We start from the raw sequence: 15,026 nt of genomic DNA, 5'->3' as shown, positions 1-15,026 counted from the left end.
ACCCTAACACTAACCCTGATCCTCACATTAAACCTAACCCTCACCCTAACCCTAACCCTACCCCTCAGCCTAACCCTCAACCTAATCCTAACCCTAACGCTCATCCTCACACTGTCCCTAACACTAACACTAACCCTCACCATCACTCTAGCCCTGACCCTAACCCTAAACCTAACCCTAACCCTCACCCTAACCCTAATCCTCACCCTAACACTAACCTTCAATCTCACCCTAAGCCTCACCTTAACCCTAAGCCTGACACAAACCAAATCCCTCATCCTAACCCTCACCCTAACCCTAACCCTAACCCTCACCCTACCACGCACCCTAACCCTAACTCTAACCCTAAACCTCCCCTCACCCTAACCCTCACCGTAAACCTTAACCTCACTGTAACCATCGCCCTAACCATAACCCTAACTCTCACCCTTACCCTCACCCTAACCCTAACCCTAACCCTCACCCTAACTCTCAACCTAACCCTAATGCAAACCCGAACCTTCACCCTCACCCTAAACCTAACACTAACCCTCACACTAACCCTAACCTTCATGCTTTCCCTGACCCTCACCCTAATGCTCACCCTAAACCTAATCCTAACCCTTACATAACCGAAACTCTAACACTAATGCTAACCCTAACCCTCACCCTCACCCTAACCTCACCCTAAACCTCACCCTAACCCTAATGCAAACCGAACCCTCACCCTCACCCTAACCCTAACCCTAACCCTCACCCTAAACCTCACCCTAACACTCACGCTAACCCTAACCCTCACTCTCACCCTAATCTCATCCTGAACCTTACCCTCAACCTAACCCTAACGCTAACCCAAATCATCAAACTAAACATAACCCTCACCCTAGCCCTAACCCTACCCCTCTCCCTAGCCCTCACCCTAACCCTAACCCTAACCCTCGCCCTAAGCCTAACCCTATCTCTAAACCTAACATTCACCCAAATCCTAACCCTAACCCTAACCCTCACCCTAACCCTCACCCTAACCCTTACCCTCACGCTCACCCAAACCCTCACACTAAGCCTAAACCTCACCCTAACCCTAACCCCTACTCTCAACCTAACCCTCACCCTAACCCTAACACTAACCCTAACCCTCACTGTAAACCTCACCCTAACCCTAATGCTAATCCTAAACCTCACCCTCACCCTAAACCTCACCCTAAACCTTACCCTAACCTTAACCCTAACCCTAACCCTCACATTAAACCTAACCCTACCCCTCAGCCTAACCCTCAACCTAATCCTAACCCTAACCCTAAACCTAACCCTCACACTAAACCTCACCCGAACCCTAACCATAAACCTCACCCTCACACTAACCCTCACCCTAACTCTTCCCCTCACCCTAACCCTAACACTTAACCTTCCCCTAACCCTCACACAAACCCTAACCCTCACTCTAACCCTAATCCTACCCCTTAACCTAACCCTCATCCTAACCCTAACCCTAAGTCTAACCCTCACCCTAACCCTAACCCTCACCCACAACCTAACCCTCACCCGAACCCTCACCAAAACCCTTACCCTAAACATCACACTAAATCTAACTCTCACCCTAACTGTAAACCTAAATCTCACACTCACCCTTACCCTAACCCTAACCGTCACCCTCAGCATCACCCTCACCCTAAACCTCAATCTCACCCTAGCCCTCACCCTAACCCTAACTCTAATCCTAACCCTAACCCTAAACCTCACCCTCACCCTAAACCTAAAGCTAACCCTAACCATCACCTCACCCTAAACCTCACCCTAATCCTTACCCACACCCTAACCTTAACCCTAACCCTCACACTAACCCTAACCCTCAACCTAACCCTAAACCTACCCTCACCCTAAGCCTCACCCTAACCCTAACCCTAACACTAACCCTCAACTTAACCCTAAACTTCATTGTAATCGTCACCCTCACCCGAATCCTCACCCTAACCATAACCCTAACCCTTATCTAACCGAAACCCTCAACCTCACGCTCATCTTCACCCTAAACCTCACCGTCACACTAGCCCTCCCACTAACCTTATACCTAACTGTCACCCTAACCCTAATATTAACCCTAACACTAACCCTCACTGTAACCCTAACCCAAACTTTAACCCTCACCCTAACCCTCACCCTAACCCTTATCCTCACCCTCCCCCTAACAATCACACTAAACCTAAACCTCACCCTAACCCTAACACTTACCAAAATCCTCATCCAAACCCTCTACCTAAGCCTAACCCTAAACCTAACCTTCATCGTCACCCTGACCCTAACCCTAACCCTCACCCTGACCCTCACCCTAACCCTAATGCAAACCCGAACCCTCAACCTTACCCTAACCCTAACCCTCACCCTAACCCTAACCTTCATCCTATTCCTGACCCTCACCCTAATCCTCACCCTAGCCCTAACCATTACCCTAACACTTACCCTCACCCTAACACTTAACCTCACCCTCACCCTCACCCTAACCCTAACCCTAACAATAACCCTAACCCTAAACCTAATCCTTAGCCTAACCCACACCCTAACCCGCACCTTCACCCTAAATCTAACCCAAACCTTCTCCCTAACCCTAACCTCACCCTAAAGCTAATCCTCACACTCAACCTAACACTCACCCTAAAACTTACCCTCACCCTAGCCCTCATCCTAACTCTAAACATAACCCTAACCCTCACCTTAACCCTCATCCTAACCCTAACTGCAATGCTAGCCCTCAAACTAACCCTAACCCTAATCCGAACCCCAACCCTACCCCTCATCCTAACCATCATCCTAACCCTAACCCTAACCCTCATCCAGGCCTAAACCTAACCCAAAACCTCATCCGCACCCTAACACTCACGCTCACCCTCACCCTCACCAAAACCACCACCCTATCCCTAGCCCTCACCCTAACCCTAAGCCTAACCCACACCTTAACAGTAAACTTCAACTTCACCATCAGCCTCAGCCTAACCCTAACCCTAATCCTAACCCTAACCCTCACCCTAACCCTAACCCTACCCCTCATCCTAACCACCATCCTAACCCTAACCCTAACCCTCACCCTAACCCTAAACCTAACCCTTAACCTCACCCGCACCCTAACACTCACCATCACCCTCACCCTAAAACTCACCCTCACCCTAACCATCACCCTTCCCTAACCCTCACCTTAAACTTAAGCCTAACCCTCACCCTAACGCTAACCCTCACCATCACCCTCAACCACAGCCTAACTCTAATCCTAACCCTAACCCTCAGCCTAACCCTCACCCTAACCCTAAACCTAACCCTCACACTCACCCTAACCCTAACCCTCACACTCACCCTCACCCTCAGTGTAAACCTAAGCGTAATATTAAACCTAACCCTAACCCTCACACTCACCCTTACCCTAAAACTAACCCTAACTCTAAACCTAACCCTCAACCTCACCTTCACCCTAACTCTAAACCAAACCCTCAACCAAACCCTCACCCTCACCCGAACCCTCACCCGCATCCTAAACATCACAATAAACCTAAGCCTCACCCTAACACTTAGCCTAACCCTCACCCTAACCCTCACCCTCACCCTCACCCTCACCTTCAGGCTCACCCTAACCCTAATCCTAACCCTAACCCACACACTCACCCTTATCCTCATCCTCACCCTAACCCTAAACCTAACAATAACCCTATCCCTAAACCTAAATCTCGCCCTCACCCTCACCCTCATCTTAACCCTAAGCCTAACCCTAACCCTCACACTTACCCTCACCTTAACACTAAACCTAACCCTAAACCTCACCCTAACAGTAACCCTAACCCTCACCCTCACCCTAACCCTCACCCTTACTTTATCCTCACCCAAACCCTGACCCTCAAGCTCACCCTCACCCTAACCCTCACCTAATCCTCAACCTAACCCTAACCATTATCTAACCAAGATCCTCACCCTCAACCTCACCCTGACCTTCACCCTAACCCTCACCCTCACCCTCGCCCTCACCCTAACAGTAACCCTAACCCAAAACCTCACCAGCACCCTCACCCTCACGCTCAGCCTAACCCTAACCCTATCCCTAATCATAACCCTAACCCTCAACCTCATCATAACCCTCACCATAACCCTTACCCTCACCCTAACACTAAACCTAACCCTCACCCTCACCCTAACCCTAACCCTCACCCTCACCCAAGCCCTCACCCTAACCCTAATCCTAAAACTAACCCTCACCCCAAACCTAACCCTCAACCTAACCCTACCCCTGACCCTCATCTAACTCTCACCCTAACCCTAACCCTAACCCTAAACCTCACCCTAACCCTCACCCTCACCCTAACACTAACACTCACCCTAACCCTCACCCTCAGCCTAACCTTCACCCTTACCGTAACCCTCAACCTCACCCTAAACCTCACCCTTCCCCTTATTCTTACCCTCAACCTAACCCTCACCCTAACCCTAACCCTCACCCTTACCTAACCCTAACCCTCTTCCTAACCCTCACCCTAACCTTAATCGTAACCCTAACTCTCACCCTCACCCTAACCCTCACCTTAATCCTTAACCTCACCCTAACCATAACCGTAACAGTAACCCTCAACCTCACCCTAAACCTCACCCTAACCCTAACTCTCACCCTAACACTTATCCTCACCTTAACCCTCACCCTAATGCTAACCCTAACCCTAAACCTCACCTCATCCGCAACCTCACCAAAAGCGTAACCCTAACCCAAACCCTAACAATAACCCTAACCCTAACTCTAAACCTAATCCTCACCCTAACCCTTACCGTAACCCTAATCCTCACCCTCACCCTAACCCTAACCATCACCCTAGCCCTAACCCTCACCCTCAACCTCACCCTCAGCCTAACCCTATTCCTAACCCTAATCCTAACCCTCACCGTCACCCTTACTCTAACCCTAAACCTAATCCTCACCCTCCGCCTCCCCCTCACCCTAACCCTCAGCCTAACACTAAACCTCACCCTCAAAGTCACCCTCACCCTCAGCTTAACCCTAGTCTTATCCCTCACCCTATACCTCACCCTCAACCTAACCCTAACCCTAACCCTAACCCTCACCCTCACCCTCACCCTCAACTCACCATAACCCTAACCCTCACCCTAACCCTAAACCTAACCCTAACCCTCACCTTTACCCTCACCCTAACCCTAACCCTAATGCTAACCCTCAAACTAACCCTAACTCTCACCCTAACCCTAACTCTACCCCTCACCCTAACCCTAACTCTACCCCTCATCCTAACCCTAATCCAAACAATAACAATCACCCTCAAACAATAGTAATCACCCTCACCCTAACCCTAAACCTAATACTAAATCTCACCCACACCCTAACACTCACCATCACCCTCACCCTCACCCTAACCCTCACCCTCACCCTAACCCTCAACCTAACCCTAAACCTAACGCTCACACTTACCCTAACCCTAATCCTCACACTCACCCTCACCCTCAACCTAAACAACACCCTAACCCTCAACCTCACCCTAACCCTAACCCAAACCCTCAACTGAACCCTCACCCTCACCCTCACCCTAACCTTCACCCTCACCCTAAACATCACCCTAACCCTAACCCTCACCCTAACCTTAACCATCACACTAACCCTAACCCTCAATCTAACACTTACCCTCACCCTAAGCCTAACCCTAACACTAACCCTCACAGTAACCCTAAACCTCACCCTAACCCTAACCCTAAACCAAAACCTCACCCTAACCCTAACCCTCACCCTAACGCTAACCATAACCCTCCCCGTGCCCTTACCTAAACCCTAATCCTAACCCTAACCCTCACCCTAAACCTAACCCTCACCTTCACCCTAAGCCTAACCCTCACCCTCATCTCACCCTCACCCTATCCCTAAACCTAACCCTCACCCTCACCCTCACCCTAAACCTAAACCTCACCCTAACCCTCACCCTCACCTTAACCTTCACCCTTAACGTAACTCTCAACCTCACACTAAGCCTCACCGTTACCCTTACCCTTACCCTCACCCTAACCCTCACCCTAACCCTAATGCTAAACCTAACCCTTACCCTCACCCTAACCATCACCCTAACCCTTAACCTCACCCTAACCCTAACCCTAACACTAACCCTCTACCTCACTCTAAACCTCACCCTAACCCTAACCATTACCCTAACACGTACCCTCACCCAAACACTTAACCTCAACCTAACCCTCACCCTAACGCTTAAACTAACCCTAAACCTCAACTTCACCCTCACCCTCACCATAAACCTAACCCTAACCCTAACAATAACCCTAACCCTAAACCTAATCCTTACCCTAACCCACACCCTCACCTGCACCTTCACCCTAAACCTCACCCTAACCCTCTCCCTAACTCTAACCCTCACCCTAAACCTAATCCACACACTCAACCTAACCCTCACCCTAACTCTAAACATAACCCTAAACCTCATCCTAACTCTAAACATAAACCTAACCCTCACCTTAACCCTCATTCTAACCCTAACCCTAATGCTAACCCTCAAACTAACCCTAACCCTAATCCTAACCCTAACCCTACCCTTCATCCTAACCATCATCCTAACCCTAACCCTAACCCTCACCCAGCCCTAAACCTAACCCTAAACCTCACCCGCACCCTAACACTCACTCACCGTCACCCTCATCATAACCATCACCCTATCACTAGCCCTCACCCTAACCCTAAGCCTAACCCTCACCCTAACCCTACACTTCACCCTCACCATCACCCTCAGCCTAACCCTAAATCTAATCCTAACCCTAACCCTCAACCTAACCCTAACCCTAACCCTAACCCTAACCCTCATCCTAACCATCATCCTAACCCTAACCCTAACCATCACCCTAACCTTAAACCTAACCCTAAACCTCATCTGCACCCTCATCCTCACCCTCACCCTAACCCTCATCCTAACCATCACCATACCCCTAACCCTCACCCTAACCTAAGCCTACCCTTCACCCTAACCATCATCCTAAACCTAACCCTAACCCTAAACCTAAACCTGAACCTCACCCATACAATAACACTGACCCTCACCCTCACCCTAACACTCACCCTCACCCTAACCATCCATCACCCTATCCCTAACTCTCACCCTAACCCTATGCCTAACCCTCACCCTAACCCTAACCCTCACCCTCACCCTCAGCCTAACCCTAACTCTAATCCTAACCCTAACCCTCACCCTAAACCTCACCCTAACCGTAAACCTAACCCTCACACTCATCCTAACCTTAACCCTTACACTCACCCTCACCCTCAGCCTAAACCTAAGCCTAACATTAACCCTAACCCTAACCCGCACACTCACCCTCACCCTATACCTAACCCTAACTCTAAACCTAACCCTCACCCTCACCCTTACCCTAACCCTAACACAAACCCTCACTCTCACCCTCACCCTAACCCTCAACCTCACCCTAAACATCACCCTAAACCTTAGCCTCACCCTAACCCTTACCCTCACACTAATTCTAACCCTAACAGTAACTCTCACCCTCAAACTAACCCTCACCTTAACCCTTAACCTCACCCTCAACCTAACCCTCACATGAAACCTAACACTCACTCTAACCCTAAACCTCACCCAAACCCTCAACTTAACCCTAACCCTAAACCTCACCGTCTCTCTAACCCTAACCCTCACCGACACCCTAGCCCTCACCGACACCCTAACCCTCACAATAAACCTCGCCCTAATCCTCACACTAACCCTAATCCTCAACCTCACCCTAACCCTAACCCTAACCCTAACCCTAAACCTCACCCTCACCCTAAACCTCACCTTCACCTTAAACCTTAACCTCACCCTCACCCTAACCCTCACCCTAACACTTACCCTCACCATCACCCTCACCTTCACCCTCATCCTCAGCCTAACTCTAAACCTAACCCTACTCCTAACCCTATCCTTCACCCTCACCCTCACACTAACCCTAACCCTAACCATGAACCCTAAACCTCACCCTCACACTCACCCTCACCCTTACCCTAACCCTAACCTTAACCCTCACCCTAAACCTAACCTTCAAACCATACCTAAACCTCGCAATCACCCTCACCCTCACCTCACTCTAAAACTAAACCTAACCCTAACCCTCACCCTAAACCTCACCCTAACCCTAATGCTAACTCTAACCCTCAGACTCACCCTAACTCTCACCCTGATCCTAACCCTCACCCTAAACTTAACCCTAACCCTAACCTTTACCCTAACCCTCATCCTAACCCTCTCCCTAACCCTAATCCTAAACCTAACAATCACCCTCATTCTACCTCTAACCCTAACACTAACCCTAACCCTCAACCTCACCCACACCCGCACCCTCACCCTAACCCTAAACCTCACCCTAACCCTAAACCTCACCCTAACCCTCATCCTATCCCTCTCCCTAACCCTCAGCCTAACCCTAACCCTAACCCTAAAAGTAAACATAAACCTTACCCTCACCCTAACCCTAACCCTCACACTCACCCTAACCCTCACCCTAAACCTTACCCTCACACTAAACCTCATCCTAAGCCTCACCCTATCCCTAACCCTAACCATCAAACTAACCCTAACCCTCACCCTAACCCTAACCCTAACCCTCATTTTAACTCTCAACCTAACCCTAAACCTAAACCTGACCCTAACCCTAACCCTAACGTTAACCCTCACCCGCACCCTAACACTCACTCTCACCCTAACCCTTACATTAATCCTAACCCTCACCCACACCCTAACCCTCAATCTTACCCTCACCCTCACCCTCAGCCTAAACCTAAGCCTAAGCCTAACCCAAACCCTAACCCTCACATTCACCCTCACCCTCACCCTAAACCTACCTCACCGTCACCCTCAACCTCACCCTAACCCTCACCCTTACCCTAACCCTAACCCTCACCCTAACCCTAACCCTCACCCTAACCCTAAACCTACCCTCATCCTAACTCTCAACCTAACCCTAAACCTAACCCTGACCCTAACCCTAACCCTAACTCTAACCCTCAACCGTGCCCTAACACTCACTGTCACCCTAACCCTAACATTAAACCTAAACCTCACCCACACCCTCACCCTCAGTCTCACCCTAACCCTAACCCAAACCTTCAAACCAACCCTCACCCTCACGCTCACCCTAACCCTCACCGGCCCCTAAACATCACCCTAACCCTAACCCTCACCCTAATCCTCACCCTAACCCTAACAGTTACCCTAACCCTAACCCTCACGCTAAAACTAAGCCTAACCCTAACACTAACCCTCACACTAACCCTAGACCTCACCCTAAAACTAACCTTCACCGTCACCCTAACCCTTACCCTAACCCTCACCCTCACCCTCACCCTCACCCAAAGCATAACCCTAACCCTATCCCTAATCCTAAACCCAACCCTCTCCCTCACCCTCAAACTAACCCTAAATCTAACCCTAAGCCTAACTTTAACTGTCACCATCACCCTCACTCTCAACCTAAACCTAACCCAAGCGCTCAACCGAACCCTCACTCTCACCCTCCACCTAACCCTCACCCTCACCCTCCACCTAACCCTCACCCTCACCCTAAACATCACCCTAACCCTAATCCTCACCGTAACCCTAAGCCTAACCCTCACCCTAACCCTCACACTCACCCTAACTTTCACACTTAACGTAACCCTCAACCTCACCCTAACCCTCACCGTTACCCTTATACTTACCCTCACCCTAACCCTCACCCTAACCCTTAACCTCACCCTAACCCTAACCCTAACACTAACCCTCTACCTCACTCTAACCGTCACCCTAACCCTAACCATTACCCTAACACTTACCCTCACCCTAAAACTTAACCTCACCCTAACCCTCACCCTAATGCTTAAACTAACCCTAAACCTCACCCTCATCCTCACCCTCACCGTAATCATAACCCTAACCCTAACAATAACCCTAAACCTAAACCTAGTCCTTACACTTACCCACACCCTCACCCTAAACCTCACCCTAAAACTAAGCCTAACCCTAACAGTTAACCTCTCCCTAATCCTAACCTTCACCCTAAACCTAACCCTCACACTCAAGCTAACCCTCACCCTAAAACTTACCCTCAACCTAACCCTCATCCTAACTCTAAACATAACCCTAACCCTCACCTTAAACCTCATGCTAACCCTAACTCTAATGCTAACCCTCAAACTAACCATAACCCTAATCCTAACCCTAACCCTAACCCTCATCCTAACCATCATCATAACCCTAACCCTAACCCTCACCCAGCCCTAAACCTAACCCTAAACCTCACCCGCACCTGAACACTCACGCTTACCCTCACCCTCACCATAACCATCACCCTATCCCTAGCCCTCACCCTAACCCTAAGCCTAACCCTCACCCTAATCCTAAACTTCACCCTCACCATCACCCTCAGCCTAACCCTAAATCTAATCCTAACCCTAACCCTCACCCTAACCCTCACCCTAACCCTCACCCTAACCCTAACCCTAAGGGTACCCCTCATCCTAACCATCATCCTAACCCTAACCCTAAACCTCACCCTAACCTTAAACCTAACCCTAAACCTCATCTGCACCCTAAACCTCACCCTCACCCTCACCCTAAGACTCATCCTCACCCTAACCATCACCCTATCCCTAACCCTCTCCCTAACCCTAAGCCTAACCCTCACCCTAACCCTAACCCTCACCCTCACCCTCACCCTCAGCCTAACCCTAACCCTAATCCTAACCCAAACCCTCACCCTAAACCTAACCCTCAAATTCACCCTAACCCTAAACCTCACACTCACCCTCACCCTCAGCCTAAACCTAAGCCTTACATTAACCCTAACCTAACCCTCACACTCACCCTCACCCTAAACCTAACCCTAACCCTAAACCTAACCCTCAACCTCACCCTCACCCTAACCCTAACCCAAACCCTCAACCAAACCCTCACACTCACCCTCACCCTAACCCTCACCCTCACCCTAAACATCACCCTAAACCTAAGCCTCACCCTAATCCTTACCCTCACACTAATCCTAACCCAAACAATAACTCTTACCCTCACCCTAACCCTCACCCTCACCCTTAACCTCACCCTCACCCTAACCCTCACATGAAACCTAACACTCACTCTAACCCTAACCCTAACCCTCACCCAAAACCTCACCCTAATCTTCACCCTAACCCTCAACCTAACCCTAACCCTCAACCTCTCCCTAACCCTCATCCTAACCCTAAATCTTACCCTCACCCTCACCCTAACCCTCACCCTAATCCTTAACCTCACCCTCACACTAACCCTCTCACTAACCCTAAACTTAACCCTAACCCTTACCTTCACCCTCACCCTCACCCTCACCCTCACCCTCAGCCTAACTCTAAACCTAACACTACTCCTAACCCTAAACCTCACCCTCACCCTCACACTAACGCTAACCCTAACCATAATGCCTAAGCCTAACCTTCACACTCACCCTCAACCTAAACCTAAACCTCACCGTCACCCTCACCCTCACCCTAACCCTAACCCTAACCCTAACCCTCCTACTCACCCTAACCCTCACCCTAAACCTTACCCTCACACTAACCCTCATCCTAACCCTCACCCTATCCCTAACGCTAACCATCAAACTAACCCTAACCCTAACCCTACCCCTCATTCTAACTCTCAACCTAACCCTAAACTTAAACCTGACCCTAACTCTAACCCTAAACTTAACCCTCACCCGCACCCTAACACTCACTCTCACCCTAACCCTTACATTAATCCTAACCCTCACCCACACCCTAACCCTCAGTCTTACCCTCACCCTCACCCTCAGCCTAAACAAAAGCCTTAGCCTAACCCAAACCCTAACCCTCCCATTCACCCTCACCCTCACACTAACCCTAACCCTAAGCCTCACCAGCATCCTCAACCTCACCCTAACCCTCAACCTCACCCTAACCCTCACCCTAACCCTAACCCTCACCCTAACCCTAAACCTCAACCTACGCCTAACACTCACCCTAACACTAAGCCTAACCCTAACAGTAACTCTCACCCTATCCCTAACCCTCACCCTATCCCTAACCCTAACCCTCAACCTAACCCTAACCATACCCTCATCCTAACCCTCAACCTAACCCTAAACCTAACCCTGACCCTAACCCTCACATGAAACCTAACACTCACTGTCACCATAATCCTTACATTAAACCTAAACCTCACCCAGACCCTCACCCAACCCTCACCCTCACACTCACCCTAACCCTCACCCCCAGCCTAAACATCACCCTAACCCTAACCTTCACCCTAATCCACACCCTAACCCTAACAGTCACACTAACCCTAACCCTCACACTAAAACTAAGCCTAACCTTAACACTAACCCTCAAACTAACCCTAGACCTCACCTTAAACCTAACCCTGACCTTCACATAACCCTAACCCTAACCCTCACCCTCACCCTAGCCCTCACCCTAGCCCTAATCCTTAATCTAACCCTCACCCTAAACCTAACCCTCAACCTAACCCTAACCCTGACCCTCATCTAACCCTCACCCTAACCCTAACCCTAAACCTCACCCTAACCTTCACCCTCACCCTCACCCTAATCCTAACCTCACCCTAACCCTCAACCTCAGCCTATCCTACACCCTTACAGTAACCCTTAACCTCACCCTAAACCTCACCCTTCCCCTTATTCTTACCCTCACCCTAACCCTCACCCTAACCCTAATCTTCACCCTTACCTAATCCTAACCCTCACCCTAACGCTCACCCTAACCCTAATGGTAACCTTTACCCTCACCCACACCCTAACCCTCACCATAACCCTTAACTTCACCCTAACCATAACCCTAACAGTAACCCTCAACCTCACCCTAAACCTCAACTTAACCCTAACTCTGACCCTAATACTTACCCTCACCCTAACCCTCACCCTAACGCTAACCCTAACCCTAAACCTCACCTCACCCGCAACCTCACCGTAACCGTAACCCTAACCCAAACCCTAACAATAACCCTAACACTAAACCTAAACCTAATCCTTACCTTAACCCTCAACCTAACCCTCACCTTCACCCTAAACCCTAACCCTATAACTAACCCTAACGCTCAACCTAACCCTAACGATCACACTCACCCTAACCTTACAATAAAATTTACCCTCACTCTAACCCTCACCCTAACACTAACCCTCACCCTAACCCTAACCCTAACCCTACCCGTCATCCTAACCATCATCCTAAACCTAACCCTAAACCTCACTCTAACCTTAAACCTAACCCTAAACCTCACCCGCTCCCTAACACTCACCCTCACCCTCACCCTAACCCTCACCCTAACCATCACCCGACCCCTAACCCTCACCCAACCCTAAGCCTACCCCTCACCCTAACCATCATCCTAACCCTAACCCTAACCCTAAACCTTACCCTTACCCTCACCCTCACCCTAACACTGACCTCACTCTCACCCTAACACTAACCCTCACCCTAACCATCACCCTATCCCTCACTCTCACCCTAACCCTAAGCCTAACCCTCAAGCTAACCCTAAACCTCACCCTCACCCTCACCCTCAGCCTAACCCTCACACTAACACTAAACCTAACCCTCACACTCACCCTAACCCTAACCCTCAGACTCACCCTCACCCTCAGCCTAAACCTAAGCCTAACATTAACCCTAACCTAACCCTCACACTCACCCTCACTCTAACCCTAACCCAAACCCTCAACCAAACCCTTACACTCACCCTCACCCTAACCCTCACCCTCACCCTAACCCTCACCCTCACCCTAAACATCACCTTAAACCTAAGCCTCACCTTAATCCTTAACCTCACACTAATCCTAACCCTAACAGTAACTCTCAGCCTCACCCTAACCCTCACCCTAACCCTTAACCTCACCCTCACCCTAACCCTCACATGAAACCTAACACTCAATCTAACCCTAACCCTAACCCTCACCCAAACCCTCACCCTAATCCTCACCCTAACCCTCAACCTAACCCTAACCCTTAACCTCACCCTAACCCTCACTCTAAACCTAACCCTAACCCTAACCCTCACCCTCACCCTAACCCTTAAACTCACCCTCACCCTAACCCTCACACTAACCCTAACCCTCACCCTAACGCTTACCTAACCATCACCCTCACCCTCACCCTCAGCCTAACTCTAAACCTAACCCTACTCCTAACCCTAACCCTCACCCTCACCCTCACACTAACCCTAACCCTAACCATAAACCCTAAGCCTAACCCTCACACTCACCCTCACCCTAAACCTAAACCTCACCGTCACCCTCACCTTCACCCTAACCATAACCCTAACCCTAAACCTCACCCTAAACCTAACCCTCACCCTAAAACTAAACCTCACAGTCACCCTCACCCTCACCTCACCCTAAACCTAAACCTAACCCTAACCCTCACCCTAAACCTCACCCTAACCCTAATGCTAACTCTTACCCTCAGACTCACCCAAAGGATCACCCTGACCCTAACCCTCACCCTAACCTTAACCCTAACCCTAACAATTACCCTATCCCTCATCCTAACCCTCTCCCTAACCATAATCCTAAACCTAACAATCACCCTCAACCTACATCTAACCCTAACCCTAACCCTTATCCTCATCCTAACCCTAACCCTCACCCTAACCCTCATCCTAACCCTCTCCCTAACCCTCACCCTAACCCTAACCCTAACCCTAACAGTAAACCTAAACCTCACCCGCACCCTAACCCTCACACTCACCCTAACCCTTACCCTAAAACTTACCCTCACACTAAGCCTCATCCTGACCCTCACCCCACCCCTAACCCTAACCCTCAAACTACCCCAAACCCTCACCCTAACCCTAACCCTACCCCTCATCCTAATTCTCAACCTTACCTTAAACCTAAACCTGACCCTAACCCTAACCATAACCTTCATCCTCACCCGTACCCTAACACTCACTCTCACGCTAACCCTTACATTAAACCTAACCCTCACCCACACCCTAACCCTCAGTCTTACCCTCACCCTCACCCTCAGCCTAAAACTAAGCCTA

This window comes from Dipodomys spectabilis, unplaced genomic scaffold (genome assembly GCF_019054845.1).
Source record: "Dipodomys spectabilis isolate Male_0828 unplaced genomic scaffold, ASM1905484v1 ptg000052l, whole genome shotgun sequence".
Taxonomy (NCBI): domain Eukaryota; kingdom Metazoa; phylum Chordata; class Mammalia; order Rodentia; family Heteromyidae; genus Dipodomys; species Dipodomys spectabilis.
This window is presented reverse-complemented; position numbering follows the sequence as displayed.